Below are 23,424 nucleotides of genomic sequence, written 5' to 3' on the forward strand. Positions count from 1 at the left end.
GCTAGAATTTGAGTCACCTTTTGAAGTTGCTCTATGACAACCTGTAGAAACTTTTTTTTTATTATATTAGATATTGAAGGCTATCTCTCTCCCCTGCCTTATTATCTATGTTCAAGCATCATCCCTTTCCGTCCTTTTTGATGGATTCCAAATTGTTCCTGGAAGGAAACTGGTGATAATTCTATTTTCAGCAGCTCATCCTCTGGGGACTGATTTGGGTCTTGTCTGTGATATTGTGCTTCTCTAATCATAATCCTGACTTCTGAAATATTACTGTCAGTAGAGAAAAAGGCTTGCCAACTCCATCGCTCATTTATTACTGAGAAGATGCTTTTAAGGAAGGTCTTAAATGAAGGCATTGTACAAATGCCAAAAAAAGAAAAAAAAATTGCTATGTCTAGGGATTAGTGAAAGCTTCTCATTGTCTGACCTCAATTAGAAAAAGCAGAAATATTTCTAAGGATTGTTTCTGAGATGCCTAAAGTGGCTTACTGGATGTTGGAGTTAACTCCTAAACTGAAGTTCTTTGCCATTAGTGAACTAGTAACCCCATTCCTTGACTTCCCTTCAGGAACTCCTCATAAATGTTTGTAAGGGCTGTCAGCATGAATGGTTAGATTTAAACCTGAATTTACTAGAAGTAAGCATGAGTAATTATGTGCAAAATAAATGAAAGAAATTAAAATATCTCTGCAAGATACGTAAGCATAAGATAAAAATGTTTAAATTGGAATGAGCAAGGTTGTTCAACCATTTCTTTATTATTACCTCCAAAAGGAATCTTTTTAGATATATTTTTCTGAATCACTTTACTATGACATTTTATTTTTAATCTTCACCCGAGGATATTTTTTTCCATTGATTTTTAGAAAGAGTGGAAAGGAGGGGGAGAGAGAGAGACATATTGATTGGTTGCCTACCACACACACACCCTGACCAGGGCTGGGGATCAAACCTGCAACCAGGTATGTGACTTTTCCCAGAATTGAACCCACAACCTTTCAGTGCCAGGGCTGACGCTCTAACCACTGAGCACTGAATATATTGTATTACTGTATATCTGCTGATGTGCTGTATGTATATCTGTGCTTTATACACAAAAAGAGTAAAATATTCTGCACCTGCTCTAAGAACAAATTTTCACCCCTTTGAGGAAGATATTGTCCTATTGTGAATGTGTGATATAAATTAAAGGAACACACTTGATTTTATCTTCTTTCCATTTTCATGATATTATAATTACAGTTTTTAAAAGTGAAAATTGATTCTGGAAATCATATATGCAAAACAGGGATAAAGAATACTTTTATTTCCCCAAGTCAGAGAAACATAAATATATAATTTTATAAACATGGCCCTCTTTCTATGTCAATAGGTATATTATCAGAACATTATCATTATATTTGCAGAGTACTTAATTATATAGTTGTAATGTTTCATCATTTAGGTACACAATACTTTGGCAGATATTGATGTTGTTTCTGACTTATTTTGAGAGAAACAAGACTGTGATATAGATTCATATATGTATCTTTTCATACATGACTGAATATTTCCTTGGGATGCATGCCTAAAAGCGCAATCTTCCAGGCAAAGGAAATGCATTTTTCAAGGCTTTTGACACATGATGCGAAATTGCCACCCAAACAGCATGGTTCCTTTCAAAAAGCCATAATCATAGCAAAATTTGAATAATACCTGAGTAATTGCATGGTATCTCTTCTACCAATAAAATATTGCATTTGCATCCAGATGATTGGGCATATTTTTAGAGGGTGTAATTGTTCAATTTGAACAGAAACTCTCTGGAGCAAGCAGGAACTGGAAAGAGATTTGTGATGTGGTCAGAATTTTATGTGTGTCACTTGGCTCAGCAAAATGATGGGGTGTTTGCAGAGGGATTGTTTTTGTTTGATCCATTTTGATTCTTTCTGATGTTTTATCATTTTAAAATTGTCGACACATTTCATCACAGCTTTGGATAAAGTCTGAGATGACAGAGATGCAGGCAACAAAAGAAGTACTTTCCAAAAACTGTTTGTTTTTTGTATTAATTCAACAAATATTTATTGAGCAACTACTAGATGACAGGCACTAGAACAGTCCTGGGGCGTAAATAACAGTGGCTAAAAACAAGTCCCTTCTATTGTGAATTGTGTTTGGGTGTGGGGAGGCAGCTAATACACCTGAATAATCTTCTCTGCGGCCCCTTGTGAAGGGAGAATTCCTGATATTAAGTGGTAAAAACCTCTCTGGAGAAAAGTTCTCTCTGTTTGCTGATGGTCGAGGCTGTGCTCCAGCAGCATAACCTTTGTAGTATTTTTCATACCACTCTCTGTATTTTCTCTCAAATTCTCAGTAACACTCTTTTTCAAATGGGTCTCTAAAGTCAACACTCCTCCCATAATAAGCTTTTATGTCATATGGTGGTGGAACTTCTCTGTATCTATTAAAATATTCACGTTCTGTTTCCCCTTGTGGTACAGGACATTTATTTGGAGACTGTCCCCTAAATGCTTGAGGGGACCCTGATTGTGAATGATATTGTCTATATTGTGGTGACCTTGACCTAGATTGATGATATCCATGAGATCTAGACCTTGAGCGGTAATTTCGACTCTTGCCTCTGCCTCTTCTGGGGTATGGAGGTGATCAGGCAAGGGCTGCAGCTGGCAATATTTTATTATCGGAATCCCGGAAAGGCCCATCTGATTTTTCTGAGTGGACTGATATGGAGACCGTGGCAGTTATATCAGGTACAGGCACTGGGGTAGATGAATTTCCAGGCACAGCAGGGGCTAAGGAAGACTGATTAGAAGTTAATGAAGATATAGAGGGAGCCGGGTGGCCTGATGAAGATGTCACTGGAATCATCAGAGGATCTTTTTTTTTTTTTTTTTTTTTTTTTTTTTATTTTCCTCTTAAAGTATTACAAAGGGTATTACATAAGTATCCTTTTTCCCCCCCCCGCCCTTGACAAACCACTACCCTCCCTTACCCCCCAGTGTCTTATGTCCATTAGTTATGCTTATATGCATGCATACAAGTCCTTCGGTTGATCTCTTACTCCCCTCCCTCCTGCCCCCCAACTCTCTCTGGCCTTCCCACTGCAGTTTGACAATCAGTTTGAGGCAGCTCTGCCTCTGTATCTATTATTGTTCAAAAGTTTGTAATGGTCTTTATTATCCATGAATGAGTGAGATCATGTGGTATTTTTCCTTCATTGACTGGCTTGTTTCACTTAGCATAATGCTCTCCAGTTCCATCCATGATGTTGCAAATGGTAGGAGTTCCTTCTTTTTAACAGCAGCATAGTATTCCATCGTGTAGATGTACCACAGTTTTCTAATCCATTCATCTACTGATGGGCACTTAGGCTGTTTCCAGATCTTAGCTATGGTGAATTGTGCTGCTATGAACATCTGGGTGCATATATCCTTTCTGATAGGTGTTTCTGGTTTCTTGGGATATATTCCTAGTAGTGGGATCACAGGGTCAAATGGGAGTTCCATTTCCAATTTTTTGAGGAACCTCCATACTGCCTTCCATAGTGGCTGCACCAGTCCATCAGAGGATCTTGTTGTCTTGATACTGGAGATCTCATCAGAGGTTGTAGATTCCGCTGAAGGAGTGGTCTCAGAGGCGGCATTGGGGGTGGGGGTGGGGGTAACTGTTTCCGTAGTCTTTTTGTATAACCAGTTTCATTTTTGAAGTTATTAACAGCCCGTCGCAAGACTTTATTGGCAACTAAAGCATCAGGAGAGAAATCATTTTGATGACACGTTGGGCATGTATGGTCCTCTGATTCCAAGAGCGCTGTTCTTACACACTCATCACAGTAGCTGTTTCCACAGCAGGGAATGACAGCGGCATCAGTCATGATGTCTTTGCAGATGAGACACAGCAACTCATCTGGGATAGGGTTGTCCTCTTCAGAAGATGGAGAGGGCTCCTCTGGTAAGAAAGGTGGCTTTTCTTTCTTCCCAATTGCATATGCTTCTGCATCTATAGTTGGTATTGCGTATTTTCCAGTGTTGGTGAGCATTGCACCTTTCATGTTAGGATCTTTCATTTCCATCATGAAACTTCTGGGAATTCCAGTGCTTCTTAAAAAATATATATATTTTATTGATTTTTTACAGAGAGGAAGGGAGAGAGATAGAGAGTTAGAAACATCGATGAGAGAGAAACATCAATCAGCTGCCTCCTGCACATCTCCTACTGGGGATGTGCCCACAACCCAGGTACATGCCCTTGACCGGAATTAAACCTGGGACCTTTCAGTCCGCAGGCCGACGCTCTATCCACTGAGCCAAACCTGTTTCGGCATCCAATGCTCTTTTTAACCCTAGGACCAGGTTCAAAGTTCTTATCCCCATTTGTTGGGCAATTCTTAATATAATGGCCAGGTCTACCACAGCGGAAACAGGTATAAGATGGAGGTGGTGGACCTAGAGGCTTCTTCATGTAATTGATTGGGTCGTATTCATGGCCAGATTGCAACATCATTGCTTTAATTTTATCTTCTTCAGAAGCACTGGCTTCAGCCAGATTGGCAGTCTTTGTAAGCTGGGCCAGAGAAATAGATGCAGAAGAGTCATCAATTGCTTTTGAAGTTCCCATCACTGGTTCAGTTCGACTTGTAACGTACCTCTTGCTTGTAGATTTAACACCTCCAATAGGAATTCTTCTAACAATTACAGATGAATTCTTAGGAATCAGAGCATTATCATCAGTATATTCTTCCTTGGTCTGCATGTTGGTGATCTGCAGGTCGCAGTTGGCAGCTTTCAGCTTCTCTCTCCCCATAATCTGCTTCTTTAGGTCGCAGAGGGAGATGTGCAGCCCGTCAAAGGTGACGGTGTCATAGTTGAGTTTGGAAGAGAATTTATAATGCACACAGGACATGGTGCCAAAGGACTCCTAAGGATCGGCGAGGAGACGTGGACACGCTCAATATATGTATATTTATCAACTTAAGAGCAGAATATGTACCTACACAGAACACTCACAAGACACCGAAGGACCGGAGGCCTCGGGTTAAACACTCCCTCCCCACCGCAGGGGCGTGAGAACCGCAATCCAGACCGAAGGCACAGCGGAGTCACTGCCTGTGCAGGAGGGCGGCCGAGGGCGGGAGGTCCAGGGGCTCCGCCCACGGGCACCGCATCACCGGCCGGGTCCCCGTTGCTCCTGCGAAGGGCCGGCAGGCGGTGCAGTCGGTCGCGGTCAGTCCACACGTTACAAGTCCGAGTGACTCGGCGGGGTCAGGGGTCCAGAGCGCGGCCGCACCTCCCGGTGGCTCTTTCCGTGGTTCGCGGGGCCAGGAATCTGCCAGCGGCCCGCAGTCCGCCAGCGGCCTCTCGCCTCCTCCCGTCTTGCAGACGACCGACCTGCGTGGCTCCCAGGCCCCCCACGCCTCCGGCTTCCTGGAGACCTCGGCCGGTGGCCTAGGCCCAAACGAGTGGTCCACAGAGGACAGACTTTCCTTGGCAGGCCGCCGCCTCCACCAAGCCGCCTCCACAGGGCATAGGGCGCTGCCTCGCCACCTGGGCCCCTCCGGCAGTCGGGGTGGGGGGTGGGGGGGGGGGGGGTTGGGTGACCTGGCACTGCCACCGAGGCTCCCGGAGGCTTCCTCAGGCGAGTGCTCCGCGCTTCTCTCACCTCCAGATCCCGTAGCCTCTCGGCCCCAGAACGGCCAGAACACGCCCGGAAACTGCCGGTCCACGAGGAGGGCTTCCTTTCTGTTCTGCCCCTTGCCGCTCCGGAGATGCCAGGGTCCAGCCCCAGTAGGTCCAGGGGTTCCCAAAGGTGTGGACCGAGTCGGCGAAGAAGGAATGACGTGGAGGCAGCGTTCAGATCAGCAGCATAGTCAGGTTCTCTCTCTGTTCTCCTGTTACATCTGTATTTATACCATTTGATCCTATAAGCAAGCCTCTATAATCACATCATGGTATGTTTTGGGTCCTCCCTTGACAAATCCCATCTCCATCTAGTTCTGTTGATTTTAATCCTATCCATTCTATTCCAAAGTTTAGGGCGTTTCTTATCTCCATTCCAAGGTCACTACTCTACTGTTCTGTTCACCTACAAGGAAGTAACTGCAGGAGATTATCCTAAGTAAAGATTATGTAGCTTAAGTGTGATTGTTCGTAGTTAAGGTGATTAACTACCCTCCTGGCACTTAGTTAAGGGGTTTTACTGATTTATTTCCTTCCTTAGTCCTGTTAACCCTTTGCGGTCCAATTTTATTTTCGGAATTCAAACAGTCTTGTTCGAATTGGAAGTCCTTCCTCTCTTGGTTGCAGTAGTTCAGATGGGCGGGAAGGAGTGGGGGTGGGCATGTGGGTTACTGGTGCTTTTTCCTACTTGTTTTGTCAGTCGTGAGTCTCACTTGTTGGTAAATAGTTAGAAATTGCATGTGTTTTGGTTCTCCTTTCAATGGTAAATTCACTGGGGGAAAGAACAGTCTCTCATTGCTTTGTGTGGGTGTATGACAAATGATACATGAATGAGGAAAACAATCTTCCCATTCGAATCTGTTTACAGAAATACATAGAAATAAAACGAGAAAATTTTCCTGTGGCTTCCTACTCATTCTAAGAGCATTACCATATGCATCCAATGTCTCAATGATCTCCAGGACTCAGGAATTTGGGGTTTTGTTTCAAGCAGCTTGGCGGCTGTAGGCCATTGGAAAGCTCTTATTTTCTGATCTAAGCACTGTGTATTGTAGGGTGATTATCTGATGTTTTTAGGACATGGGTTTGATTGCAAAGGATCCTTATCTCCAAGGTAACACCTGACGTTCCTATTGGCAGAGAACAGTTTGTCTGCCCTGTGTGGGCCTTTCTGCTATTTGAAAAGCATTATGGGAGCAAATTTACTTGAGGACATTCAGAGTTGGGGAGATGGAAGAGGCAGTTCTGTTCCCAATTACCTTGTATGCTTGTTCTGTATAGTTTGAACCTGCAGAGCACCCAGGACACACCCCAAACCTTGTTCCTATTAAGATTAGAGTCCCCTCCTGTGGCCTGCCTGCTTGTACATTTCCAGCACCAAGGTTTTTTGTAGTTACTTTCTCTGCCTGAACTACCAGCTTGGCTTGAGTGAACTAGGACTGCATCTTATCTCCTATTTTAATGATGACAAGCTTTTGCTGCTTTTCATACTACGATGAGTTTTTTCTACATGAATCACAGATAAGATGTCTGATGGTCAGACAGGGTCAACCCATTTAGGTTCATTGCAAAATATTTCTGAAATGAAATTAATAAAGGTGTTCAGAATGAATGAGCAATATGAAAGTTTGAATCCTTTTATTTGTAACTGCAACATTCTAATTGCATTTGAAAACACACACTGTGCTTGGAGCTGGGGCTTCTAAACTGAGGAAGACAAATGTGATTTTCTAATCTAGGGGAGGAGAAGGACATTCAACAATTAGTCACACCAGTACACATGCCCCTAGAAATGGTGCCACAAAAAAGGGGAGGGTGCCAGGAGAGAATATTTTTAGATTGAATTTCTGGGAAAGAGATCTCTGAATGAAAATTAAACCAAGACCTAAGGTTAACTAGGAGGCGATGAGGAGTGTGAAGGGGTCTGGAAAATTGCTTTTTTGGTCTGAATCACTGAAAGAGAAGCTTCTGGAATCACAGAGTTATCAAAGGGATGAGTATTGTAAGATGTGGCTGAAAAAAAGAGATTTGAGCCTCATGATGGAAGACCTTATTTTTTCTAGTAATTATGAGGAAGCCTTGCCAGGTTTTGAGCAGAGGTGGAGGAGTGGGTTCATGATATGGTCAGAGCTAATTGATTGTAGTAATTACAACTTTATGTATGAAGGGTCTGATCAGGCATTCTAACCATTTTATTATCACAAAGCAGGGGATTTCTGGGTGTGTAGGTAATAGACAGATATATGAATGTGTACATAATACATATGCTATACATTTTATGTTTGTATATACATATCCATACATGTGTGTATGTATATGTGTGTGTGTGTGTGTATGTATGTGTATGTATGTGTATATATATATATATATATATATACCTTCCTATGTATTTACATACAGGAGTATGTGTATACACATAGAAATAAAAATTTAAATTTGAAAATATACTTTGAGGTTAGGTTTAGAGCATTTATCTACATTCCCATTTTTGTTACTCAAAACGTCTGCACGTTTAAGATTAACTGTTAGGTTAAGATTCCAAGCTGATGTTGAGGTAGATGTTTCAGGTCTGAGTAGGAAAATACTTGTAGGGAATAATCTAGGGAAATACAGGCTGGATAACCTCTCGTATGTTTACATTTTTGGCTTAGAATTCATGTCATCCTAATGACTTTTATTATAAAAAAAGGAAAACAAACTTAGGTTTAAAACTGAAGCCAAATAGTAAACTCTGCATTTTCCTACTGCTTGAATAATAAAAGGCTAAATCTTAACTGGCTCATGAATTCATGCAAGATAAGGAAGGCTCCAGGATTGCTCATGTGGCCCACCCATGGGCCTGCCTGTTCAGAACCCCATCTCTGAAATGCCTGTGGATTAAAAAGAACTGCCAAATAATATGAGAAAGAAAAAGAGCAAAGCTGACCTGAGGCCTTAGGTTCAAAAGTTAAGCTATGCTCTCTCATTGTCCAGTGCTGCTTTGCTTGTATTCCCAAAGAACTCAGAACCAAAAGATCAGTGTCTATTCCTCCTGGTCAGTGAGGTTCAAACTACCCTGGCTTTGATGGGGGCATTTTCCTCATCTGAATTTAGAGATAAATGGAATTGACATAGCTCACTAAAGACGATTTATAGTATTATTAGGACTAAGTACAAATTGTGTTCAAATAAAAGGAAATCCTTCCCCTTTCCAAGCATGCTCTACAAAAAATGGAGGGTGCATTATACAAGCATAATGGGATTGCTATAATATCCAATCACATAAACGTAAAAAACGTTTAAAAACTCTAAATGTTCATTACATGCATATGGCATAAAACTTAAGGTTATCTTTAAGGTGAGCCACCTCATGTTCTGGAAATATTCTCTCTCTCTCTCTCTCTCTCTCTCTCTCTCTCTCTCTCTCTAGTCACACTTTTCCTAAATTTGAGAAGCCTAGAAAATAACCCCCAAATTTCATTTGGCAAAACTTAAGGTTTGGAAAAAAGGGAGTTAATCTGTTGAGTTTTCTGCCTTGGCATACATATGCTGTGATCTACATCTTTCATTTTCTCTTTTGTTTTGATTTTAATTGTATTTTAAAATTAAAACTCACCCAAGGAAAATAATCTTTTTTTTTTCCAACGTAAGCTGATAAGAAACAAAGAATGCCAACACTGAAATGTTAATATTCAGAAAATTCCAAAGCCTATATAATTTTAAAGGAAGATTGCCATCTTTCAAAATAAATTTTATTATGTGGCTATACATAGGATACAAACTTAATACAAAAGGAAATTGAAATATTGATCTCATAGTTCAGTGAACATAAAATCTATGTATATTTAGGCAATCACTCATTTTATAATTCCCCAGTACTAATATGGTCTCTAGCATTGGCACCATTAATTTTTATAGCTAGTATTAAATGTTAAGTATGTGTGAAAGCTTATGCTTTCATTGCCTGTCTTCCAATATAGAGATATTTTTTATGAATACTAATAATAATTGATAATGATATTGTTTTAACATATTAAGCCCTTTCTGTGGCCCAGGTAGTACTCAAATACTTCATGTGTAGTGTCTTTTAAATCCTCATGACATCCTGTGAATAAGCATCATTATACCCATTAAACAGTTGAGTTCAAAGAGACTTAAAAAGGTTAGAGTTTACCTTCCCATGGTTATATAGCTAATAAATCGGGATTGAAATTTAGGCTAATTTGACCCATGGAAGAACATGGGTAAGTGTGCGTGTGTTTTCTTTTTAATAGGTAAAACACCCTTACTATATATTTGTAAAACAAATAAGCACCGTCTATAAAGACAAATTAATTCTTTGATAGTATGGCTACCAGAGTCAGATCACCTGGGTTCAAAGCCAGCTTCTACCACATAAACAAATAATTCAATTTCTCTATAATGTAATTAAAATGCTTATAGAATGGGATTTATAGTAGTATTAACTCATAGGGATATTGTGGGGATTAAATGAAATAATCTCCCAAAAGTAATGTATTCCATACATGGTAGCTATTATTATTACTACTAGGGGGTCAGTACATGAATTTGTGCACCTTGAAAGGAATTGTGGGTCACAAGGCTGCAGTGGGCACAGGGGCAGGTCTCAGCCCATCCTCCGCACCCCTGCCTGGCCCCTCCCACCACGACCTCTGGTCCCCTGTCTGCCGGCAGCCCTGCTCCCACTGCCACAGCTACCACTGCCGGCACCAATTGCACCCTCTGACAGTGCCAAGCAATTGGGACTGGTTCTGGGCCCTGGCAGCGGGTGCAAATAGTGGCTCCAGCACCGGCAACAGGTGTGAGCGGGGCCAGCACCCACAGCAGGTGCGAGTGCTAAGCGGGACCATGGTGCATGGCAGCAAAGAATTTTCAGTAACCACCAGAGGCTCACCCCAATGACAGCGACTGGTACCCCACCTTGGTCTGGCACCCCTGCTCACCTGCTCCACCATCCCGCAGCGGCCAATGCCCACCATGTTCTGCGCTCTGCCGCCTGCTGCTGAAGCCCACCATGTTCCGTGTGCACCCCCTGGTAGTCAGCGCACGTCATAGCTACTGGTTGGTTGTTTAGTCTATTTGCATATTAGCCTTTTATTATATAGGACTAGAGTCCCGTTGCATGAAGAGATTCATGCAATAGGCCTTCCTTCCTCTGGCTGCTGGCACCAGTTTTCCTCTGGCACCTGGGACCCAGGCCGCAGCAGAGAAGCCAAGCCTCTTCAGTCTTCAGTCATCTTCAGTCATCAGTCATCTTCAGTCTTCACTCGGGCTGGAGCCTTCAGTCTTCACTCCATGCCTGCGTATGCAAATTAACCACCATCTTTGTTGAGTTAATTTGCATACTCATCCCAATTGGCTTGTGGGTGTAGTGGAGTGACACCAATTTGCATGTTTCTCTTTTATTAGTGTAGATTATTATTTTTATTACTACTATTACTATTATTATTACTGTATTTCCATCAGAGAAGATGTAAGCCCACATCAACACAACCTCAATGAAGCTGAATGAAATGTTTTCTGGCTCTGTAATTCCATGCTGCTTCCTCTGTGTTCTCAAATACTTTAAAAGATCACAAACATTTCTATCTTTATAGCTCCACCAGGACAAACTTACAGGGGATAATCCCCAGTAGACAGGATCTAAGGCACTGCAGGGATCCAGCTTCTACAGACCTGACTGCTCAGGGACAGGGGAAATGTTCCAATCGTTAATCGGATTTTTCTCCCAACTTACTTTCTGTCAACATAATATCCTCCTGGGTAGAATCCAAATTAAATGAGCTTCTGTTGGGTGCTCAGCATCCTGCATTTTCCATGGCAACTTTTTTTGTTGTCAAATGTTTTCCCCTCATGACTCAGAAAATTAGCTTATTTGGTAATTTCCTTTCTCTGTAGGTAGTGATGCTGTGAGCGATAGCTACTATGTACTGATGGATTTAAAATTTGTGCAAAGGGAGAAAGAGTTATAGCCAGTGGTTTAATAACTCAACTATCTCTAAGGTTTAAATAAGTATATTGTTTTCCCTGGCTTGGACTTCCTAAGTATCATTTGATTGACCAGGTGGAGGTGATTGGTACACAGAGATAAAACCAAGAGAGTTCTAAGTTTGGGGAACTTGTAGTACTGTAGACATATAACTTTATTTAGGTTATTTTCCTAAATAAAGCTAGACTTTAAGATTAAGTATTGCTAAAGACTCTACAGAGATCAATTTTCATTTAAAAAGAAAAACATTGAAAATCGAGAGAAGAGCACTAGCCAGTTTGGCTCAGTGGATAGAGCGTTGGCCTGCAGACTGAAGGGTCCTGGGTTCCATTCCGGTCAAGGGCACATGTCCAGGTTGTGGGCTTGATCCCCAGTGGGGGGCGTGCAGGTGGCAACCAATCAGTGATTTTTTCTCGTCATTGATATTTCTATCTCTCTCTCCCTCTCCCTTCCTTTCTGGAATAGTAAAATACATTAAAAAAGGAAAATGGAGAGAAGGAAAATAATCTGAAGGAATATATGAGAAAGCACCGAAAAATGTAAATCATTATGCATTGGTAGTTTATTGTTTATAGGCAATTATATATAGTAATTACTGAACAAATGCCTATTGGGAACAACTTTCTCTATTAAGTTTGTTTGGGGTTTTAGAAAGATGAGCCGATTCTGCCATATAGTCTTTAATAAAGAGAGACGCTGATAACCAAGGACAAGATAGGAAACGAGGAAGGTTACAAGAAAGAAAGAAATGAAGCACAAATGAAATAAAAAGAAAACTATGAGGAAAGGAAGCAGTGACACCTTAATAGGGCCTTTAAGGCTGGGGAGGTTTTTGTTTCGGTCAGGTGATGGAAGAGGAGAGGAAAGTGTCAGAGCAAAGTCTGAACACATACACATCTGAGAAGTGTGGGAAACGGTGGTGGTTTGGTTTGGCCAGAAGAAAGAGTATGAAGAATGCCAAGGGAGAAAAGCATGGAGATTATGTTTGGCTGTGATAGGATGTCTGGCACGCTACTATAGTAGTTCTTTACCACCACAGAGACATCCCAGTATGGTGTCTGTTTCACACACACCAAGGATGAGGGTATAAAGTTTTAAGGTACGTTTGTTTCTTATTTCCTACACTCATGACATTGTTTTAAATGGCTTTGCTATATTAAGCTTTGCATCAACAACAACAAAAATGTTCTCTTTTTTTTTCAGTAAATAATTGTTATAACCTCAAAATTAATGGTCTAGGATAATGTTTACAAAGTCATTAAACCTTAAGTGTTATACCTTGCAGGATCCAACTTGTGAATTCTGTCTGCCCTGTGTTCCTTCATGTCCCCCTTGGATATTTCCTTAGTGTGAGGGAACTAAAAGAGGACCATTTAATGCCTCAGTTAATTTTTCTGGACTTCTTTTTTGGCAGGTAAAATATTTACCTTGCCTCAATGTCAACTCATGAGTAATGTTGAAAATTGGTCCATTGAACCCTCTCTCACCTTTACCTTCATTTCTTTTGTTATTATCTCTCAGATGCCTCATCATTTTCCTCCCTCTTAATTCAAATAATGCCTATAGAAATGGAAAATTATGGGTATGCTCTTGACTCTTTATAGTCATTGGAGGATATCTGAAATACTGAATGCTGACTCAGAGAATGCAAAGGTCTACCAATTCACTGGACAGTGAATGAATATTTATCGAGAACCTGTGAGTTTCTAGTCACTTTATACAGATAATTTAGCAAAGATAAAAACAAACAGGAAACCACTGCTCTCAAGTGGGGAAAATACATACACTGGCACCTAAAAGCTTACATAAAGCAATTGAGAAACAGACAAGAGAAATGCCCAGCGTAATAAAAGCAAACTGGGTGGTCATGAAAGACTTGTCCAAAGAAGTGACTTTTATGCTTATGTGAATGCTACAAAGAAGCCAGCTAGTTATAGTTTACCAATATCATAGCAAAAAAAATAGAGCTATATCATAAAGCAGTAAAAACATATTTTATTTAGGACAATTGCTATAGGGGAAAATACATCTCAGTATAGAAATGGCTCAATTCCAAATACAGGATGAGCAAATGGGGATTTATAGCCAAGCAATAGGAGGGGATCAGTAGATAGAAAATTACTAAAAGGAAACATCAGGTGTATGGGGGTTCTGGCTAAACCAACTTAATGGGATCCTTGCTGAAGACATGCCAGTGTGGTCAGACATCACCAGTGAGATGGTGGAGCAGGAAGACCTGGATCAGATATAGGAGGTGATCAGATAGAGAGGGTGAGGATTCCTGATTAAACTTACTTAGCAAGGTTATTGCTAAGACTGGATTTTACACGGATGGGCCTACAGGAAGGTTCAGAACTCTGACTAAAGTTTGGTCAAACAAATATTTTTTTGTCATTTGTGGAACCTAATATTTTAACACATTGACCAGTAGGGATCATCCCTGCACAACATTTCTCTGCTTGATAGACACATTACCTCCAGATATTTTCCCTACTCCTTCTAAACTTACATAAATTATGTAATGGCAGGTGGAATCTGAGTGTAGTCAAGGAAATTCCCACAGCCCACCTACTATTTCTGTCCTTTACAATGTCTAAAGAGAATCCCACCAGTGCAGGAGGGGAGCGATCTGGAAATATGATACTGCCTTGGCATGGAAATGTCAAACTAGACATTATAATAAACATTGTGAACAAAGGGCTGTGTCTCCTTAGGAATGCTTGCTGCTTTCCCAGACAGGCTCCCATGAGATGGTGTTGCTGTGGTGAATTTGCCCTGGTACAGTACTGGCCTTCAATCTATAAGCTCAGAAACTACATCTCATCAGGTATCTAGAGTATCTAAGATGTCACAATAACCAGCTCAAAAGAGATGGGCACAGGTCTTGGTCTGTTTGGGCTGCTATAACAGAATACCACATACTGGGTAACTTATATACAACAGAAATTTATTTCTTACAATTCTGGAAGTTGGAAGTCCTAGATCAGGGTGCCAGCACAGTTGGGTTCTGATGAGAGTTTGCTTCCAGGCTTTAAATTGTTGACATCTCACTGTGTCCTCACACTGTGGAGGGAATAGGAAGCTCTTGGAGTCTCTTTTATTAGAAAATTAATTCATTCATGAGGCCCACACCCTTATGATCTAATTACTTCCCCAATGCCCCTGTGAATTTGGGAGGGATGCAAACATTCAGATCAAAGCAGTATATAAAATTGAATTCTACTTTGCTTGTTTCTAATGAAAATATTCATACAGAAGACATGTATAATATTTTGGAAAATCATTAAAAGATTTCTTGCCCTGGCCAGTGCGGCTTAGTTGGTTGGGCATAGTCCAGTGCACTGAAGGTTTGATTCTCCAGTCAGGGCACATGCCTGCGTTGTGGGCTCCATTCATTATAGGGGGCATGCAGGAGGCACCTGATCAATGTTTCCCTCTCACATTGATGTTTCTCTTTCTCTCTCTCCCTCTCCTTCCCCTCTCTCTACAAATCAACCAATCTATCAATCAATCAATAGAAGGTTTTTTGGTGGATCTGAACTTAGAAAACAAATTCATAAGAATCATATATGTAGAGGCTTCAGGCTCTACTAGCATGCAGGGTCCTGCACAACTGACTTATAACAGAGGACCATATCCTCTGGGCACTGCTGGGAGTGGGATCATGTTTTTCTCTGAGTCTCTGAGCTGGAAAGCTCCCCCCTGATTTTTCTTCCTTTACATATGTTAATATTTTTTACCTGCTTTCAATTCAGTCTTTTTGACTAGAAAGTATGTACTCTTTTTTTATATCTCTTCTCTGAGTCATCCTGGGGTGATTTTATAATACTCAGAAGGCAATCTTACTTCCTTAATTTCTCCATTCTGGAAGGATGCTTTCTGTTTCCTTGGGGTGCACACTGTAGCTCTATGAAAATAACAATGGCATTTTCTATAAGATATCCAGGAAAACAGGAAATTAATTTGGGGATTTTTTTTCCCATCTATCTATTGCTGTGTAATAAACCAGCCCCAAATGCTATGGTTTTAAAACAGCAACAATTTATTATTTCTTATCATTCTGTGAGTTGACTTGTCTTGTATGGGTGGCTCTTCCAATCTGTGTGACATTGGTTGAGGTCTCTTTTTTGGCTGCATTCAGCTGGTAGTTGGATTAGTTGGAAGTTCCAAGAAGTCTTCACTTATGTGTCTGGGCTGCCTTTAACCACCATATGGCCTCTCCAGATGACTAAGTTGAGCTTCATCATAGGATGTTGGTCTAAGAGATCTTGGCAATTGGCTTTGAAGATAAAAGGAGTGAAAGCTGTCAGTTCTCTTCAGTATAAGACTCAGTATCACTTATGCCACATTCTATTGGTCAAGGCCATCCTTGATTTGAGGAGAGCAAGATAGACTCTATCTATTGAGAGCTAGCATGCATACCAGGAGGGAAGAATTTGAGGGTGGCTTTCTTCAAAGACTGTCTATCACAATTTGGTTCCTAGCCACAATATTTCCAACAAGCACAATACTGTCACCCTTTGTGGACATGTCTCTTTGCATTACAACATCAGCTTAACATCTGGTATTTCATCATCTAAATCATGCTCATGTGCCACAAGGCTTCTGTGGCAAAGGTGTTTGAACTAAAAGTACAATTTACCTGCTCTGCAAATCTGACATAGACTAGTGGGTCAGGAACAGGAAAACTGCAATGTACAGTTCAAAGTGGGGGCTGGAGATCAGGGAGGCACATACAGTGGGGCCTTGACTTACGAGTGTCCTGACTAACGAGTTTTTTGAGATACCAGCTGTCTCTCAGCCCATTTTTTTTCATTGAGTTGACAGAGTAATTTGAGTTAACGAGCTCCGTCTCGGAACGAATTAAACTCGTAAGTCAAGGCCCCACTGTAGAAGTCACCAGCTCATTTGCACACCTGTACCCAGTTCTGCCTATTGCAAGGACAGAGAATATTTACTGATTAAGGCTCAGTTCTGCTCCCTAGTTTTGATTCTTTGTGGCTCTTGGCTTTGCTCTCCGAGATCTTAGATCTGCTCTCCAAGCTATCCTTTCTTGGCCATAAGAAATGACCTGTATCTGAGCTGAATCTGAGGATTTTTCTTAGTTCTTTTCCAGCCCTTGAAAGGGGCCCAAAGGCTTTTTTAAAATTTAAATTTGAACCTTTTCTATCCCTTTTAGTCAAAGTTGCCAAAGCCCTTTTATAATTTTTGTGGTTTTCCTGTGAGTCAAATTATACTCTGTTTTTCATTAGACAAAAGACAGAAACAGAAATTATGTTGAGTCAGGCCTGTCTCTTCTTAGGATTGTGGTCAGGGTGTTGGGGAACATTTGTTAGATTCTTAAAAGTCAGAGTTCTCAATAAGGTCTCTAATAGCCATACCCTTAGCTTGATTATTACTCCAAGATTACATTTTACTGGCTGAGCTCTGGATTTGACCCTTGTCATGTGGCTATTTTTCACTTTGAAAACCTTTAGCTGCTCAGAGAAGGCTTCATGGCAAGTCCTGTGTTGAAACTATTTCCTTTCATTTTTGCTTGAGAACTGAATAGCTGCTCCCTTAATCCCCCTTTCTATCTTGCTATCCTTTATCATGCATGGCTCAAACAAGCCAGCGAACACACTCACATTCTTCCAGAACCTTCCTTAGTTGGGTCCACAATTTCATTGGGTACATTTACAGTCTCTACAGTACACAGATAATTGTCTTGCTTTTTTTTTTTTTTTTTTCTTAATGAAGTATGACATAGCTCTCCTTCTTTTCAGCTTCTGATCATAGCAATTTCCTCATCAAATTTCTGCCTCCAAACAGTGTCCTCGCTGTCTTTCAGGCTTCTGCCACCGCCCAGTCCCAAAGTCAAAGCACAAATTTTAGATTTTTTTTATGGGAGCACCAACCTGCCACCACCAGTTTCAGATGGGTATATACGAATTACAAACTACCCCCAAATTTAGAGACACAAAATCAATGATCATATTTGTTCATAATTCTGTGGGTTAAGAATTTAGTACAGTATGGGGGGGATGACATGTCACTGATCAAAAGTGTCTGCTCGGTCACCTGAGAGTCCCAGACAGCTGGAGAGTGACTGTTTCAACTTAACTGGGGTCATATTCTGCAGTTTCATTTTCATGATTGATTGAGGTGTGACTTTTTAAAATATATTTTTATTGATTTCAGAGAGGGAGAGAGAGATAGAAATATCAATGATGAGAGAGAATCATCAATCGGCTGCTTCCTGCACGCCCCACACTGGGGATCGAGCCTGCAACCCAGGAATGTGCCCTGACCAGGAATCAAACCTTGACCTCCTGGTTCATAGGTCGACACTCAACCACTGAGCCATGCCAGCCAGGTGACTGAGGGGTTTTTTTTGTTTGTTTGTTTTGTTTTTGTTGTTCTTTTCCATGGTTATCTGGGGCTTCCTCACAGCTTGGTGATCTCAGAGTAGGCAGACTTCTTTCATGGTGCCTGGCTTCAATTGGGGGAAGGTGAAAGCTGCCACACTGACGGGAGAAGAAATAGACTCTACCACTGGAGGGATGGAAAAGTATGCGCGTGCGAAGTGGGCAAGAATGGATGGAGCTTGCAGAAGACTATCAACCACAGATTTTTCTGCTTTAGGATTGTTCAAACATTCCTCACCATAACCTGCAATAAGAGATATGCGAGACCTAGAAATATCTCTATACTTGTAAATTAATATTATTTCAAGAAACAACAATTACCCTTATCACATGAAATGCACTCATATTTTCTAACCTATTTTAATTCATTTTTTCAAAATGTTGGTTATAAAACTCAAAATTTATTTTATAACTATTGAGATGAGTAATTCAAAACACAGTGGTTCTAATTAAAGTTCCTTACTGTCTATATGATAAAAGTGAATATCAATAAAAGTATACTCTATAATAATTTGCCAAATTTTATAGCTTGACTGAGGCAAAGAAGAGATAATCATGTTTTCTAGCTCAGGCCAAGACTCTCTCAGTCCCACTGGTCTTTAAAACCACATTGTTAAGCACATTCCATGTCTTACCTTTTTCCACCCAAACTTTGATGTGAGTTCTCTGTTTATATTGTCGCTAGGTCCAGGACAAAAACAAAAGTCCTACAACTGCAAACCCAATTATCACACTTTCTTGTTCCTTCTGTAATAGACTAAGGGCATCTGCAAGTTCCATCCTTTTACAAACACTTTCATTTTAAAAAAGAAAAAGAAACTATTTTGCAGATGGCATTGTGGGACTTGTGACTGTGAAAATGAAAACATCCCTGAGACCCTTGGAATCATGAGTTGTGAAACAAGAGTTATTGTGAGCACAATTCTGCTGAAAAGTGGGAAACGTGTCTCTCACTTTCCAGAATCAGCCAGTTCTAGTATCCAACAGTGTGGACCTTACTTTTCTCCATTGGACTCTATTTCCTGATTTGAATGATCTCTTTCAATATACCTTTATAAATAGAGCTAAAAGCTGTGGTTCCATCATCATTCGTGGGCAGAGAAGACCTTTTAAAATAATACTTTATGCCATATAATGAGATCAAAATAATGTAACCACAGCCTTTTTCCTTTGTTTTTAAAGATATAAAGGACTGGGGAGTGTGTTGGGAGGAAGGGTGAAAAGGTGAAGGGATTAAGCAAAAAACAAACAAACTCATAGACACAGACAACAGTATAGTGATTACTGTGTTTTGTCTCTTATCACTTCTTGGCTCAAGAACATCCACAGATACAATAGTCTAGTTTTGAATTACACTTTTTAAAAATCCTCACCTGAGGATATATTTTCATTGATTTTAAAGAGAGAGAAAGGGGGGGAGGGAGGGAGAGAGAGAGAGAGAGAGAGAGAAAGAGAGAGATGTTTGAGAGGAAACATTGATTGACTGGTTGACTGGTTGCCTCTCTTAGGCACCATGACTAGGGAGCAAACCTGAAACCTAGGTATGTGCCTTGACCTGGAAATGAACCCACAAATTTTTGGTGCAGGTGACAACATTCCAATCAATTGAATTACACCTGCCAGGGCTACACTTTTTTAAAATAAGGAAAATTTTATTTCAGAAGGCTAGGTTGACAAGGAACATAGTAGCTTTCCAAAATTAACTGTGAAAAACAGATCATCTGGGCCTGACTGAAAGCCATGCCTAACCTTTGTTCCCAGATATCGCCTTTCAAAAATGTCACTTTCTGCTTAGTCAATGTTACTGTCATTCTATTATTTTAAGCATTAAAATTCGTGTTCTGGAGCTGAAGGGGAATTATTGCTTCTATCTTCGGGCTTATTAGAAATAATTTAAAATTCATTCAATAGCAATAAAAATAACCTTTACTTATGGCTGAATGTTAAAATTTGCAATGCAATTTTTGTCTTTTATTAGTAATATATATATATATATATATATATATATATATATATCAAGACTATTTTAAGTACCTTATAAAGAAACAGCTTTCTAAACATGAATTTTTCTTTAATTATTAATTACTAGAGTGAGGGTTAAGTACAATTAATTTTGTGACAATGTTGCTTAAAATTTCAGACTTTGCCTTATATGCGTAATTTTTAAAATAGCATATATTTTTAAACACTTGAAATGAAAATTTTTTGCTCCCTAAAGTATTTACTCAGTATTTGGACTAAGGTAAAACCAGATGATAAATGGCAAGTGGAGAGAAAAATCAGATCATTAGAAAAATAAATATTTTCCTCCTCTGATTTTTCACAAATGATTACTTGTCCCTCACTCAGCTTTACAGGGTCTTTACATAAGGCTCAAAATCATGATATTATAAGGGATATATGGAATAGGAAGCAGATGATGCCTGGGAAAAATTTGTCCCAATATTAAAGGAATGAATCTGTTTATTCATCCCAATCATCTATAATTGACTTACATTTCACTCTCTATATAATCCTAAACAATCTCATTTCAAATTTGGAACAATTCAGAAGAATAGGACTAGGAAACATAATGTGCTTGAATTATGAGTGCCTGCATTAGGCTCTTTTCAGCACCCAGGGAAAGGGAGAGGGAAGAAGTTTGCCTACATGATGAAGCATTTCCTGCATAAGATTGGCTGGAGAATTGCTTCAGCTGGTGGGCAGCAGAATAGAGAGAAGTGAGGAGTCAGTATGCTAAAGCAAATGAGACCAACAAACGAAAACATCCAGAAAATGAGTCGGAATCCAATGGCAAATGCCTTGGCACAATTCAGAGGCTGCAGAGTCATCTGGAGAAGAACCATAGTAACAGGTGGTGTATAGTGAGGGTGCTCCGGGGTGAGTACCTAGAAAGAGCATCTCAGTATTCAGCTGCAATGTGCTCTCTGTAAAATGGTTTCAGGGGGCGAGGAGGTGTAGGGCAGGAACAGGGAAAAATTTAATGTAAAGATTGGGAAAGAGTTGTATTAATTCTTAAAATAACAAAGCTAGTTAAAGTACTCCAATTCCAGAGGAAGAAATTAAAATGATTGCTTGTCACTCACTCAGCTTTACAGGGTCTTTACAGAAGGCTCAATAAATACACAGCTATTTAAGTCAACTTGAGCTTCCTTAATAAGCTACCAAAGACTGGGTGGCTTAAACAACAGAGATTTATTTTCTCAGTTTTTGAGGCCAGAAGTCTAAGATCAAGGTGACAACATGGTTGGTTTGTGGTTAGAACTCTCTTCCTGGCTTGTAGATGGCTGTCTCTTTGCTATGTCCTCACATGGTGAGAGAATGAGAGAGCAAGCAAGCTCTTTGGTGTCTCTTCTCATAAGGGCTCTAATCCCATCCATTATGAGAGCTGAACCCTTATGATCCCATCTAAATCTAATTATTCCCCACATACCCCATCCCCAAAAACCATAACATTGGGGGCTTGGACTTCAACATGAATTTGGGGGAACACAATTCAATCCATAGCAATTGTCAGTTTTGATTATCTCAGAGTTACATATTATATTTTATTCCCCTTAGTCAGATAATATCTGTACTTGGTTAGGCATTGACATTATCCTCACAGTACAAATGTATTCTCTAAATTACTTTCTAATGAATAATTGTTCTACCTTAATTCTAGCTACATTGTGTTCTAGAAAAGAACCTTCTATTTTTTTCAATCATTTTATAAGTAAGAAGGGTCTTTACTTCATTTTTTCTGTTTCTTTTGGCAAAAAAAGTGAATGTTAATTGCTGACATTTTGAATGTAACCCAAGCATTGGTCTTGCTCATTCCAAAGGCGACCTTCTAGTCTATGTAGGGTTATTTATGAGGAGGCTGTTTTCCTGAGTAGCATGTGATTCCTAGCTCTACCATTGACCCCCTCACTGCCTGGGACTCTGGACTATGACCTCCCCCTAATGTAGTTCTGTTACCTAGGCTTGGGCTCAGTAGATGTTTAAATTCTGTCTGTCCCCTTATTTCTCTCCATGCAACTACTCACGTCTAAGTTGGAATGTCTGAGTTTAGTGAAGGGTCAAAGAAAACAAAAGTGAATTGTAATTTAGGAGGGAGATAAATGAAAATGTTATTCTAAGTTTAATTATTCCCATGTAATGAAGTTATCCATCACATGGACACCGCCATTCATAAAGCACCTCACTATTCAGACTCCCTTCCTCTGTGGTTTCCCCCAATCCCAAACTTTTCAATCTCTGGAACCCAGTAGTCAAAGGCAAATATTTTTCCAGAGCACAAATTACTCAGTTTAGGGTAAGAGATAGAAAAGAGCAGGAAACAAGCTTCAGAAGAATAGTCTGGGTGGGCATTTGTTCTTCTCAGTCCTGATTCTTTCAAAGTCCTTCCAGAACTAAGTCAAAGATGTATAACTTTACTTGTGGGTTCAGATTTTTGTACATAATCTGATGACTTATTTCAATTGTGAAAATTAAAATATACAATGATTTCCAAAAATAATAATTTAAACCAGTATGACCCTCCTAAAGAATTATTTGAGTATTTTTCACCCAATTATGTCTCTAGGTTTTTCCCTTTTGGCATCAAAAGACTCCATTGCTATACCCCCTGGAAAATGTCATCTAGTTTTGTTTTGTTTTTTTCTACTATGAGTTAAAGAAAATGTCTAGACACATTAAGAACCTTCAGTTCAAAAAATTTTTTGGTTGTAGTCAGTAAAATAAACATCATGGACACTATAGAACAGAATATTTGAAAGCAGGTATGTTCTAGAAAAGTGAGAGACATATACACTTTTAGAATATTTGACTGGTTCCCTTTATCTGAAGACATGACTGATGTGTAAAGCAGCTACCTAACTAATCTTTGCTTCTCCTTCAGTAAGTTTTAGAAAAGTTCCCATGTTTTAAGCATGCTAGCGATAAAAACAAAGGCAATTTCAGGTGTTTCCTGATTTGTGCCTTGAGACCTTCCCCCCTTAAGGCTGCAATTATAGGGAAAGAAGCCTGTTATTTTCTTACAGTTTTACACTTAGAAACTCTACTGTCACCTTACATTATATGCTACCATTTACCACAAACAACTACATTCTGCTACATTGCATAATAATGATAATCACTGTAATCATATATCAACACAATGAGATAATGAGATGATAACAAGACTCCAGTACCTTCCCTGTGTGCTAAACAATTAATTTCAGTCACAGACGTGTTCAGCCAGCCCGTTCCACCCCACTGTATGGTGTCAGAAGTTTATGTTCCATCACAAAGACAAGGGGGGTGGAGGGGATTCCAGCAGGCTGTGGGATGCACTGGTCCCCATATCTGTGAACTTCCAAAAATT

The 23,424-nt window shown here is 40.0% G+C and overlaps 1 protein-coding gene across 3 annotated transcripts in view; it reads left to right on the forward strand.

Moving 5' to 3' along the window:
- The window catches only part of NYAP2 (neuronal tyrosine-phosphorylated phosphoinositide-3-kinase adaptor 2), a 209,251-nt gene that overhangs the window by 110,261 nt on the left and 75,566 nt on the right, over positions 1-23,424 (forward strand). The gene's annotated exons all lie outside the window — the stretch shown is intronic.

The sequence above is a fragment of the Myotis yumanensis genome, unplaced genomic scaffold, assembly GCF_028538775.1.
Source record: "Myotis yumanensis isolate MYYU_CA2020_CCGP unplaced genomic scaffold, mMyoYum1.0.hap1 SCAF_8, whole genome shotgun sequence".
Lineage (NCBI taxonomy): Eukaryota > Metazoa > Chordata > Mammalia > Chiroptera > Vespertilionidae > Myotis > Myotis yumanensis.